Genomic DNA, 13,408 nt, shown 5'->3' with positions numbered 1-13,408 from the left:
GTTGCTTAACATAAGCTACCGATTGACGTTGCCCAAGCCTACGTGGCGTGTCAGCAAGAGCAGTAGCATTCTAAAGGATCGCCAGGTTTCCATACGAAAAGCTTTCAAAGAACGGTTGGGACTGAGATTGAACGAACCTCTTCCAGGTGGTGGGAACTCAAACGATGGAAACACGGCACGTCGCTTTTTCCGGGAAGTAGATACAGTAGCGGATATAACGGGACTTGGCAAAAACCTCCTATTCCGGTTCTCAATCATTTTGAAAGTAGTCAACTCTAATCGGGAGATTGACGTGGAGGCATTTGAACATTTTCTGTCAGAAACGTACTGTTTGTATCGCCAGTTGTACGATTGGTACGTACTCTCTCCAACGGTGCATAAACTACTTTTGCATGGAAGTGATATTGTCCGGCATACCGCATTACCATTAGGAATGCTGAGTGAAGAAGCGCAGGAAACGCGGAATAAATCCATCAGAAGATTCCTGGAAAATCATGCCAGAAAATTCAACCGAACCGTTAACTTTGAAGATGTATTCAAACGACTTATGTTGACTTCCGACCCGGTGATCTCGCTTACGAATAGGCGAAATACTGGCAGAGAAAAAGACAATGAATTTCCCGCAGAAGCTTCCAAGTTAATCAAAAACAATTTTTGTAATATGAACTTTATTATAAACGATAACCTGTTAGTTGAACTTTACATCGGGTCAAGGAAACGTTGTTTTAAATTGAATTTGAATTTTGAATGAAACGTCCAATTGAAAAACTATGTAATTTTCCTTGTTTTATAAATACACGTGATATCTCTGGGCTGATGTGCTTAGGTAGTCATGACTTTTGTGAGTTGAACATGTATGAATCTATATAAATAAAAATGGAGTAGTGTTTGTATGTCACGAAATGACTTCTGAACGGGTCAACCGATTTGAATGATTATTTTTCCGTTTTGTTCGTCAAGTGTTCCGACGTGTTTGTGTGTATAAAAATCCCAGGATAATCACCGGGAAAGTCGAAATAACGAGCTTGAACGGAACTGTTATTTTGTATGAGACGATCCATAGCGTTTTTCAACAGCCTACTTGATGGCAAGACGATGTTTGCCGGGACCACTAGTATTCAATAAATATGGATTTTTCTCATCGATTTCAAACTCATCGATTTTAAACGAGATAGAAAACATCATCTTCTCCAAATTTTGCTCACAAGTACCGTCAAACGGGGTGACTTGCAACACTTTTCAACTTCAATCAACCAAAATCATGATCTAAACGTAATCTAAAAATCTAAATTCCTCGTAGAACCTTGAATGGCCGGCTCGCCTACAGAATGAGATGATAGAAAATTGAATCGAATTATTTTGTCATATCAAAAGTCATCAAAAAGGTGAAATTTTTTAAATGTCCTTGTGCGGGGTGACTTGCAACACTCACTGCTAATTTAGTTTTTTCCAACAAAATGTTGATGTTTTTATTAGTCACACTTGTTAAGTATTGTTATTCATGTATTTAAAGCATTCGAACCAGTACAAGAACATTTAGAATACATTTTTGTAAGAAAATAATTGAGCTATTTTTGTATGGGAAAAAGAGGCGTTAAATCATCAAGGTCCAATATCTTAACTGAACAATATTTTTAACGAGTGTTTGTAGTTGATTGATGAATTATTACTCTTTTAATTATAAAGTAGACCTAACACAAAAGTTTTTAACTTTTATAAAACTCTAAATTGCTTAGAAATAAAGTGTTGCAAGTCACCCCGCATAGGTACATGTGTATAAAAAATATTTTTATTAAAAAGTTGTTGCTACAATTTCGTAAAATAAAGTTCGTCATATTATCACTTATTAGTTATAGAAACAACATGTAGAGTATTACTTTTGTACATTAAATCTATCTCATGTTTTCAGGTCACGATTTTGAACCTCCATCAAGTATCAGTTTTCTAGACATTTAAAAAAATATGTTTATTGTATAAACATATTTATAATAACAGTTTTAATCGTGGCCCTTACTTGAATTGTCTGTCACATGAATTGAAGCACCGATTTAAAACGAATTTTCTATTGAAAATTGTGTTTTATAGTGAAATTTAGTTGTAAATTACAATGTGTTGCAAGTCACCCCGCCGTTGCAAGTCACCCCGTTTGACGGTACTTGAAAGACTGCAAAATCATTTAGTGGAAAAATATATTTTTTTGAGGTGCTCATAGTTGAGATACAAGTCATACAAAATAGCTTATTTTAAGAAGGAAAACTCAAATAACATGAAAACCATAAGAAATACAACTTTGGTATGTTCAGCAAAGTTGTAGCAAATGATGAGTATAAAAACTTTGTAGAACATAGTAGGCCAATAAAACTAAAAAATAAAACACTTAGGAGCAAAAAACGATTTTTTATTAAAAATACTTAATTATCTCGGCTCTTAAGCAAAACCGAGAAAAAGTTTGTTCGGCAAAGTTGTTTCTATGATCATTTGCTACAACTTTGCTGAACATACCAACTTACGATTCGTTAAAATAAAAAAGTTGGCGTATACGTCACTCTTGCGATCACCGTAAAACATTTTTTGATCCGTACATTTTGTAGTGCTGAAAATTCTGAACATATTCTCAGAAGAAACTATGGCTCTAAAATCAATAAATCTTGACGAAAACCTCATGTCCGCCTAAATTAGCTTCCTGGACCAGTGTGCATTGGCGTAGGAACAGGGGGCAGGACGGCAGGCCCCCCAGAATTTTGGAAGACAATGGGTGGAAATTCCAAGTGTTTCTGTGATATTCTCGTTATTTCGGTGGAGTTTCTGATAGTATCGTTGGAATTTCTAGAATGTAGAATGCATTGATTTTTATGGAAATTGTAGTGACTCTGATGGTAGTCGTTAGAATTCAATGAGGATCTCCCCTTAAACACCAGGGTTCCCTTTGAAATTATTAAAATTTTTATCGATTTCACAAAAAATCTCATTGGAATCTAGAAATTATTTACCGACATTCGAAAGGTTTGCTTTGAAATTCCAAAGGAATCTTAAAGGTTTTTACAATAATTCCAAAAATTGATTTCCAGAATTCCAAATATTCACACAATAATTCGCAGGAATCCCACCGAAATCTCATAGATTCTTACAGAAATACCTTCTCAAAAATACCCACAGAATTCCAAGAGATTAATAACCGGAATCCCATTCCCACCCGAATTCTAGAGTTTTTACCAGATTTCTAATATTTCCGCAATATTTCTAGAATGGCTATTGAAATTACAGAATTATATAATTAAAATTATTAAATTTTATTAAAAATCCGATATCCCTATCGGAATCCCAAAGTTCCTAAAGGAATTCCGGAATTCCAAAGGAAATCTGAGATATCAGAATTTACCTGTAAAATTACTTTATAAATATCTGAATTCCCACCGACATCCCAAAATTCCTAGAAAATAACATAATTATCGTAATGCCAGAATTCACACGGATATTACAAATTGCTACAACCGATAGTCTTACCGGAATCTCAGAATTGGCGGGTCGTAACCTCAGAATTCCAGCAAAACTCTTTCCGAAGTATCAAAACTTATATCGTTTTCCCATGATTTTTACGCAAAAGTAAATTCTTCTTCTTCTTTCCGGCATTACGTCCCCACTGGGACAGAGCCTGCTTCTCAGCTTAGTGTTCTTATGAGTACTTCCACAGTTATTAACTGAGAGCTTACTGTGCCAATGACCATTTTTGCATGCGTATATCGTGTGGCAGGTACCAAGATGCTCTATGCCCTGGGAAGTCGAGAAAATTTCCAACCCGAAAAGATCCTCGACCGGTGGGATTCGAACCCACGACCCTTAGCTTGGTCTTCCTGAATAGCTGCGCGTTTACCGCTACGGCTATCTGGGCCCCTTGTGCAAAAGTAAATTATTCCATTCAATTCCGCAATCTCAAAGCATGAGTAGCAACCTCTGAAGCTAACTACCAGAAGCTTTGTAGTAAATGCTACTTTTACTCATAGCAACGCGTTGTTTGTAGTATGTTCGAAAGGTGTAGAAAGGAAAATGACACAAACATGTTCCACTCGTGTTCCGCATGTAGCGTTTACTACCTCTACTACCGAGAGTGTAGTAAACTCAACTATACTACATTTTAATCATACGTCCCTATAAGTATTAAAAAACATTTCACATAATTCTAACGTGAAGAAAAGTCTTCTGAATCAACTTACATGACTCTTATTATTGACAACAAACTCTTCTGTAATTAGGTTCCGTCGTGCGGGGTGACATTGGTCCATAAGGGTGACTTTGGGCCACTATTTTTACAGCAAACTAATAGAGTAATAATGCAAAGAATGTAACAAACTTCAAGATCACGTTATCAATAGTTGCTAGATGGTCATAGATTACATTTTTGACATTTATTCTAATAATGAGACACATTGAAAAGGGCGGTCAAAGTCACCCCCTAGCCCCAATGTCACCCCGTCATTCTTTTCTTTTAAAGATATTTTCTGAAATTTTTGCATGAGGCTTAAATTTCAATACACTGCATTGTGATTTCCCATGTTTATGGAGGATGCCCTGCTCGAGGTGTCCGGTGAAGATAATTTCCATTATAACAATTCACTGAAGCAATTCATCTACCGTTTTGACTCATATCCCGAACACTTAAGGCCAACAGCGACTTCAAATGCATCTAATAGGCATAAATTAGCTGATATTTGTGAAAGTATTAATTTCTACATAAAATCTAACTGTCAGCTGTTGAGTTTGCTGCTAAAATTGTTTGTTTAAACTTGTTAAGTAGCGTTTTTCCGTAAAAGTATGGAAAAACATTTTGATTCAAATGCCGAACACTGTTATCGATCTGTCTCATATTCCGAACACCTTGATTCATATTATTTGAGAAAACGAAAAGAAGTTTCTTAGACAATAAATAGCGGCATTTTTGGCGGAAAATAAGGCTTAATTCATTACAGATCTTTTCAATAAATTTCAACCTGGCTAAGTATTTGTTCAGATAGATGGCAGAAACCTGGTGTGAAAAAGTTCATCAAAATTGATCACAGTTTTTTATTACAACAATAAAATACTTCTTTGATTTTTTTTTTGTTTTTTATTGAGTTTAGTTTTAGAAATGCAATGTTTGTGTAGGTCCTTAATCTATTTCTTTTTACATTTATATTTTAGCAATTAGAGCAGTTGACAACTGTCTTTATGCATTTTTAAGCTATATTCAAAAAACTTCCGAAATGCTTTGCAAACACTTTTCCATTATTCCATCTCATTTCTCTTAACTCTTTTTTAAACACATACAAATTAGGTTCTGAAACTCCTAGATTGTGAGATACAACCCGAATTGTCAGCCAGAGCGCAGATTTTTCATTTTTAGAGTTCAAATTTATATTGCATGATAACAGTTGTTCAATATCTCTATACTTTATACCTAGGCGACCTCGAACGATCTGGCTGCACCATTCCCAAACTTTTTTTGAGGCTGGGCAATCTTTTAGCCTATGCTTATTGCTATCACGGTGACCACATCTTTTACAAATATCATCGCTACAAATGCCGTAGGCGCACAATTTACTGTTGTTTGGTATTAAGTCATTTACAAAACAAAAAACTTTTGCACGATCCTGGGTAGGGATGAAATTGTAGTTAAAGTTTTTCCAAACTGTTGGCCAATCAACGTCTACCAAATTCTCAATTCTAGGCGTACAATTATTTCTATCCACCAAACAAGCATACAAAACTTTAATGCTTGGTAGATCAAACCTCGTTTTTAGTTCATTTGCTTCTTCTAACCAAACCCTAGCATTTTTCGTGAGCCTCTGGGGCATCGACAAATTTAAAAGGTAGGATTCTTCATGACTTTCGCCTGCATTATCAAGATTATTTAATATGTTTCTAATAAAAAGTGCTTTAATTTTTGACTCTGGGTCCACTAACTGCAGCCCACCTTTTTCATATTCTAAATATAATTGATTTCTTTCTACCTTAAAAATATGCCCGGACCATAAAAAATTTCCACAAGCTGATTTCAATTAGCTCAATTGTCGATTTAAAGGAGGAAAAACTTGAGCAACATATTAAACTTTCGACAAAATATAAGTATTCACTACCCAACACCTTTCGTACAAATTCAGGTTTCTTACTGAGTGCCTTTGCAATGTCAGCTTTATATTATTAATCACGGTATCATAATTATTTACAATTGTTTTATACCAGCTTCTATGGAAATTTATTCCAAGAATTTTAAGTGCATCAACTTCTTTAACCAATTGAGGTCCAAATCGCCTGATTAAATCTCATAAAGGCTGATTTGGAAAAAAATATTTTAATCCTAGCATATTTTAAGAAATTTTCAAATATCATTAATACCAAATCAAAATCATTATCATTTCTCACAACAATGTTGAAGTCATCAGCATAGACTATCACTTTAATAAATTTATCATAAATCCAGAATCCTGTCAAATTTGCGGATAATTCTCGAATAAGAGGTTCTACGTACAACACAAACAAAATCATACTAAGAGGACATCCTTGTCGCACAGAAGTACTTATTTTTATTTCATCTGTCAAAAATCCATTGACTTGTACTCTAGATAAGGCCACTTCATAAATATGTTTAACCCTCTAATACCCAAATTTTTGTTTTCGATCTAAATATTATTTTTCGTTATCTAAAATCATTATAAACACGGTTTGGGCAATGATTTTTTTTTCTTCGCAAATTTATGAATTTTGGTTTTTGATTTTTATTATTTTTATTTTTGAACATCCCTATCCTTTTCAATTTTTTCTTGAAGCCTCTTCTGGTTACTGATTGTTGACAATAATAAAAATTTGAGTTTTTACTATACTTTTGAAAATATGATTTTTTTATTTTTTTTCTGGAACATTTTTTTTATTTTCCGTGTAACTAACAGAAAAACAGATTTGAAATCATTTCAATACCATCAGGCTCTTCTTCTGTGATAGGTTGATCATAGAAAAATATAAAAGGTACGATTTTTTATAATACACGTTAAATGAATCCCAGGCATTTGTAGGTTATATAAGAATACAATTTTTCAAACAATTTTCAATAATACAAAAAACTTTCAAAAATCATAAAAAAACGTTTCTTGTATGCGTATTACGAGTCAAGGTTTAAGCCAAAAATAAAATCATTTTAATTTCCGAGCTACGAAAAAATATACAAAATTTCAAAGTGTACCCCGTCTAAAGGCGGGGTTGGGTATTAGAGAGTTAATGCACATTATCAGTTGTTGTGGAAAATTGAACTTTTCCAACACTCTCCACAAATAATTATGATCCACTCGATCAAAGGCTTTGTTCAGATCAATACTCAGAATACTCCCTTCAAACCTTTTTGTTTCACATGAACGCGTCAAGATTGTTCGTAAATCCTTCAAGTTATTTATACATGATGAGTTATTTAAACAAGCTGTTTGTCCCGGTCCTAACAATTCATCAAGTATTTTCATGATTCTAGTGGCAATAATCTTCATTAAAAGCTTATAGTCACAATTAAGCAACGAAATCGGACGATAGTCATCCAACGTAGTCGATCGAGTTCCTTTTTTTGGTATTAAAATTATTACCCCATCTGAGAAGCCTTTATGAGGCTTGAGGGCTCCCGAAAGATAAGAATTGAAAAGTCTGATTATATCGTCTTTCACACAATTGAAATTCTTGGAGTAGAACTCGTATGAAAGGCCATCTGGGCCCGGTGTACGCTTTTTAGCACAATCTGCAAGTACTTTTTTCAATTCCTCTTCGGATATTTCTTCAACAAGGCTCTGACTATCTTCGGTAGATATTTTCTGTGTAATAAAATTAATCGGATCATTGGATGCATCGGATGTAATGTTCAAATCAGTGTCGTTAAACCGCAAACTGAAATATTCAAAAGCAATGTTTTTGAGCTTCATTGGATCGACAATCACCGTGTTATCTAGTTTCAATTTCAAAAATCTACTGGAATCATTATATTTAATTTGAGCGGCAATTTGAAAAACATTTATTATCTCTCCTTGTAAATAGGAAGTCTCATTCATACAATTTGACAAATGTTTAAGCCGATCATGTTCAATTTCAATAATTCTAGATTTTATTATCTTGATATCTAGCCAAGTTTCCTCACCCCTCTGTTTTTTATGCATCCATTCATACAGTTTACCGTTAAAATAATTCTTTTCCTCTCGAATTTTTGAATTTAGCTCCCAGCTTTTTGTTTTAAAGAACTGCTTAGTTTTACTTTTAAAAATTTCCTTCCACCATCGGTCGATGTCATCATTATGGGTTTGCCGTAATTTCCACTCTGTACAAGCAACGGAATACTGCTCGGATGTATTTTCGTTGTTCAAAATCGAGCTATTTATCTTCCCTTAGGTATAATGTCGGTTTGGTTCACCCTAATTTTCATCAAAATTCCGCAGTGGTCAGAAAAAGCCACCGGAACCGTACGAAAATCGCTAATATTGCTGATAAAAGAAACATGGGTATAAAATCTATCAATCCGCGAAGCTGAATTGTTTCTGTGAAACGTGAATTCGTTTTTTCTCAGCGATAGCGCAACATTTTTCAATCCACAAATATCTACTAACTGTCTCAGGCCCGTGCAATAATTTTTTGTCTCACCCACACAATCGAATCCATGCAATATGCAGTTCAAATCTCCGCCCACAACATTCGTGGAGGCACCTGGTTTGTTAAGATGTACAGTCAGACAGTGATGGAAAGTGGCGAACGCTTCATTTGAACTGGAACAAAAACAAAACCAAACGCTCCCGAGCGTCAGAACGCTGGCTTACTCGCATCTGTCAACTCCCGAGTAACTGAAGCAAAAAGTGATTCGCGAACGTGTTCGGAGCTGCTCAGAGTCATATTGTGCTTTTGGGAAAAAAGCTGCTTACCCTCCGAGATTTATGGTTTTCAAGGGCTTTTGACTACAAACTAGTAGTTTACTATCGATATGATGGTCATACAATTAATTTGTCTGTCAAAACCATAATAAAACACACCTTGCTCGGTTACTCGCGAGTAAACGCTCGCGAGCTTGTTGATACTTCTTTTGACATGTTCTCCCGAGCAGACGGGTGCGGGCTTACTCACACCTAGCCAGATCCCGAGTCTGTGATGTTTGTTATGCGTTGGTATACACTCGTGAGCTGCTTCGTGATGCGAACTTTTCCACCACTGCAGTCAGATCATTCAAAAATAAGGAGTCTCGTTCTTTCTTGTGATTTGTTCCCGAATATGCATAAACGTTTACATAATTAACATTATTAACTACTATTGATGTTATTCTATTACCGATAGCAAGCAATGGCTGCGCAATATCGAAAGAAGCTCTCACAAGTATAGCAGTTCCGGAACCGTTTTCATCAACGTTAACAACCGCACGATAAGACGGAACAAAGGAAAAGTTCGCGTATCGCACTTCTTGTAAAAACAAGATATCGATATCATTGACATTAATAAAATCTCTCAGCAAAAACTTATTGACAGTTGTTGTACTGCTATTCAAATTAATGCTACCTTCATTAAGAATAAAGTTCATGTTGTCTTTCAAATACAAATTATCACTCATTGATTCATTAGAAATTTCCTCCATCTCTTCCTCATTCGTCCCTTCGACAGGATCCTCTTTACTTGCTTGCTCACCTGGCATAGAAAGTTTTATCTGCTTCGTTTTACTCCGGGTAATGCGGTCGAGCGCATCGCTCACGTTACCGATCGTGTTGCTCGATTTGATCTGCTGCTCCAAGTCTGTGTTTGAGTTGTCCGAGTCAGACAACTGATTTGTATTCTGCCCTTTGTTTCTTGCTTTGTGCCCCCTTTTTGATGAACTCTTTCCGCTTCCCTTCGCTTGCTCTTTTACCACCGACTCGGCGTCTCCATCTCCATCGACGATCGCTTTTTCCCCTCTCGCTACTTGTGATGTACGGTTGCTCTCCTGCTCCACATCGGCACGCAAGTTCATTCGCTGACCTTGAACGACACCCATCTCGGTGCTTTTGAGTGTACCCAGGTTCTCTCCAGACTGCTCAGTTGAATGCGTGTTAGTGCCAGACGAAACTGGCTGCTGGTCCATTGTATCAGCACTACCGCCAACAACGTCAACGGCGTCAATAGCTGATTTAGTTGTCGTAGTGGGACTTGTAACAATAGTTACCCCTTTCTGCATAGTTGGCTTGCTCCAACGATTACCATTAGCCACGATCCCGCTGTATGATGGTTGACTGGCATTCGCCATTCTCTCGTTTACAGATCTCTTCTGTGGACACTCAGCTTTTAAGTGCTCTGCACTACCACACTGATAGCACTTGTTCACCAAACCTTCGTAGAATACACGTGCTTTCATATTCCGAACGTTAAGCAACGCAGGAATCTCGACTTTGTCCTTCAACTTTAGGTAGACACCTCGCACAGATGTCCAAATAGGATAACCTGTTTCTTCACCATATTTTTCTCTCACCTTTCGAACAATTTTACCGTATTTTCCGAGGACGGCCGCGATTTCACGGTCTTCGATTTCCGAAGAAAGATTAAACAATTTCACATTACGCACAATGGCGTTTGCCGGGGAAAGTTTCACTGTTGCACTTTGATACTTGGTGTATGCGAAATCCATAGTATCCGGGAGATTCCTAAGCGTATTCCTCATATCCTCCCCGGTCTTGAATTTGATGATGACCGAGACGTCGTTCTTGTCCTTGTACATAGACAAGAGTTTTTCACTTTTCAGTCCCATTCTTGTCTTCATGAAACCGAAAATGTCGACATCCGATGGTTCTGGGCTACCTCTCTCGAAGCGCAACCGCAATGAGTTAGCTCTTAACTCAACATCAGCCATTTCTACAATTCTGTTTTCACTTATCCACTTCAAACCAGAAACCTATACAACAATTCAGCTGAGCTGAAAAACGTGCTCGCTGGAAACGTGCTCGATATTTCTCACCGCGCGCTATTGATTTGCGTCCGTTCTATAAGGCTATCCATGAGGACTTTTCGTGATAGGACTGACAGCTAAAAGTGTGAATGCAACCGAAATGAAAGAGTAAACAAATCATGCGAGTGTTATCGGAGCTTTACATTTTCCTTTGTAATCGAAAGTCACTCCGATCGCGAAACGTCAAAAGCACATGGTAAACAAAAAAAAATAACTGTTCGCAGCTGTCTCATGGATTGCCTTATACCGAGTCACCACACAAACTGATGATTTTGATTCATTTTTTTAAGATATTTAGACGCCCGCGTAAAGCCAAACGTAAATGAGTATAATCAAATACGGTCCATTTTACAGTTGCAACCTTAACTGGAGTAGTCCTTTCGACTATAACTGAACTAATGCTGGATAAAGTTTCAACCATAATGATTGTTGTTTTCAACGATCTGACCATACTAACAATGGATTGTTAAGAATGTTTATCGTTTGAAAATTAGATTTCCCTCATCCAAAATTTCGCATGTTGACTGTAATGAGAATGTATCTCGTACGGTTAACATATCTAGTGCTCAGGGATTGAATCCTAAGAAAATTGAGAGAATCTCTCACGTATCGCTCTCTGTAACTATCATAACATGCTGCACATTATGAGAGACTGTTTATCGTATCCTGCTACAACTTTGATCAGATTGGGGCGATAGTAGTGCATGATTAAACCCCTCTAAACATGCTCCAAGCCTGGGGGACACTATTGCTAATGGAAGTTCGTGGATTGTTTCTCGTGCCAGTAAAGGAAAACACCTATCACCAACGGTAAACAAGCTAGAAAAATGGATTTTATCATCGCTATCTCTTTGGGGCTCTCGCTCGCTGCTTCCATTTATCAGACTTGTTACACCTTGCGATACAATGACGATCGTGGACCGCAACAGATGGGATGTTTTTCTTTGCTTGCTTTGATCGTGCTTCATACTCAAATAAGAGCGAATTCTGCAATGCCTGCTAGTGCTACAAAATAGGAAGCATGGTTTGTGTTAAATCGAACCACAACATTGTACAGTAGGTAAGGTACATATTTCGCATTATTGAGCATTTTTTATAGCTTAGAGAACACAAAAATAAATGCATTGAATTGAAAAAAAAATATAATTATTGCTTTTTGTTTTTTTTTCTTAAACTGAAATATATAATCATCTATTTTACTCTATAGATTAATCTAGATTAATCTAATAATTAATAATGAATGTAATAATTTAGATAGCTATTTTAGTGCTGACAAAATAGATGCGGTTAAATACACTAAAAACACTCTTATTTGAAACTTGGATTCTCCTCCTCATTTGTGGGAACAGGTTGCTGCTACAGATTTTGATTGGGTGCGTCCAGGTTTTTTCTTAGTTGTAGTTGCAATGCTTTTCCGCATTCCCTCTGGACGAATTCCTCCTGATCCCTTCAATTGGTCTTGATGTTGCTGTGAAATGATCAATGGCTTCAAAACCATTTCCAAATAAAAGAATCATTCTTATTTCCAGTATTTTACCAGTGTGATCGAACGGGTTTTGAAAATAGTATCAAGAAAAATCTCATATTAACTTTAATACGTTGTTATCAAGATTTTCCTACCAGTTTTACTGATTTACGAGATTAGACATTTTTGGCGATATTAGTATCAAACAAAATAGACCCCTTTACTTTTTTAATGTAGGCTTACTTCACGGAACAAGCCAAAGGCATATTGGAATATATTACGACATAAATTGAATGAGTTTTGCAAGTGACTTAGAAAAAGTAGAAAATATAATCCTTTAACACCCCACTTATATTCAAAAAGAGACTTTTTCTATAAAAAATAAAAAAGTCGAAATCTAGGCAACATTTTCAAAAGTTTTTATCTACATTATGATCTCAATTGAATATACTTATCTTCTAAGTTACTCACATATTTTTCTTAATATTGTTTCATAGTTTTGCAATTTCTAGACTTCACAATACTTTATTTTGACTGGGGATGTTGTCACATAATGTAGATCACAATCTTCCGAATAAATCAAGCATTTCAGATGACTGATATATCGACTTTTGACGTTTTTGTGATTTGTCAAACTTGATGGAGAAGTTCAATCCCTTAAAACCCCATGAGTCCTTAACACCCCCTTTTTACGGTAAATTTTTCGAATTTAGTAAATTTTTCGAATTCAATTTTAGCTGAAATTATCCAACAAATTTCGTAAGTTCGGAAATAATTCATTAAGAAATTACCATGTGAATTCTGAGTGAATTCTTGAAAAACACATGGTTGAATACCTGAAAAGTTCGTTGAAGAATCACAAGGAATATTCCTTGTGAGTTACTTGGAAAAAATTCTAGAGGTTTTTTTTTGTTTTTTGTCTTACATTTTCCTTAGTGAAAATTGAATTTTACAAATATCACTGATGGGCAGCGTCATAAGACAAAATTACA

This window comes from Aedes aegypti, chromosome 2 (genome assembly GCF_002204515.2).
Source record: "Aedes aegypti strain LVP_AGWG chromosome 2, AaegL5.0 Primary Assembly, whole genome shotgun sequence".
NCBI classification, from domain to species: Eukaryota; Metazoa; Arthropoda; class Insecta; order Diptera; family Culicidae; genus Aedes; species Aedes aegypti.
The sequence above is the reverse complement of the archived record's forward strand: the minus strand, read 5'-3'. Positions refer to the sequence as shown.